We start from the raw sequence: 1228 nt of genomic DNA, 5'->3' as shown, positions 1-1228 counted from the left end.
CAGCAATCCCACTACTGGGCATATACCCTGAGAAAAACATAATTCAAAAAGAGTCATATACCAAAATGTTCACTGCAGCTCTATTTACAATAGCCAGGAGATGGAAACAACCTAAGTGTCCACCATCGGATGAATGGATAAAGAAGATGTGGCACATATATACAATGGAATATTACTCAGCCATAAAAAGAAACGAAATTGAGTTATTTGTAATGAGGTGGTTGGACCTAGAGTCTGTCATACAGAGTGAAGTAAGTCAGAAAGAGAAAGACAAATACAGTACGCTAACACATATATATGGAATATAAGAAAAAAAAATGTCATGAAGAACCTAGGGGTAAGATGGGAATAAAGACACAGACCTACTAGAGAATGGACTTGAGGATATGGGGAGGGGGAAGGGTAAACTGGGACAAAGTGAGAGAGTGGCATGGACATATATACACTACCAAACGTAAAACAGATAGCTAGTGGGAAGCAGCCGCATAGCATAGGGAGATCAGCTCGGTGCTTTGTGACTACCTGGATGGGTGGGATAGGGAGGGTGGGAGGGAGGGAGACACAAGAGGGAGGAGATATGGGAACATATGTATATGTATAACTGATTCACTTTGTTATAGAGCGGAAACTAACACACCATTGTAGAGCAATTATACTCCAATAAAGATGTGAAAAAAAACCCAACAAGGCAAAGACATTAAAAGAAAATTACAGATCAATATCCCTCATGAAAACAGACACAAAAATCCTCAACAACATATTAGCAAGTTTAACCCACCAACATATAAGAAGGTAATACTTAATAAGCAAATGAGATTTATCCTGGGAATTTAAGGCTGGTTAAACATTTTAAGAAATCAGTTAATATAATTCACTGTAATGGACACTAAATAAGAAAAACTACATGAATTTCTCAAGATATGCAGAAAAAGAAAAGGAAAGAGAAAAAAAGAAAATAAAAAAAAGAAGTATAAGTCATATAGATTGGAAAAGAAGACATACACTGTGCCTCATCATTCACAACATGATTGCCGACAATGAAGTCACAGAAGAACTACTAGAGCTAATAAGTCCAGCAAGGTTGCAGGATACAAGGTCAATATACAAAAAACAATTGTATTTCTATACCTAGCAATGAACAACTGAAAAGTGAAATTAAAAAATAGTACTATTTATAATAGGACTTAGATACATGAAATCCTTAAGTAAAAATGTAATAAAATATGTG

This window comes from Neophocaena asiaeorientalis, unplaced genomic scaffold (assembly GCF_003031525.2).
Source record: "Neophocaena asiaeorientalis asiaeorientalis breed wild unplaced genomic scaffold, Neophocaena_asiaeorientalis_V1.1 scaffold747, whole genome shotgun sequence".
In the NCBI taxonomy this organism is placed as follows: Eukaryota; Metazoa; Chordata; class Mammalia; order Artiodactyla; family Phocoenidae; genus Neophocaena; species Neophocaena asiaeorientalis.
Note: the sequence above shows the minus strand (reverse complement) of the source record.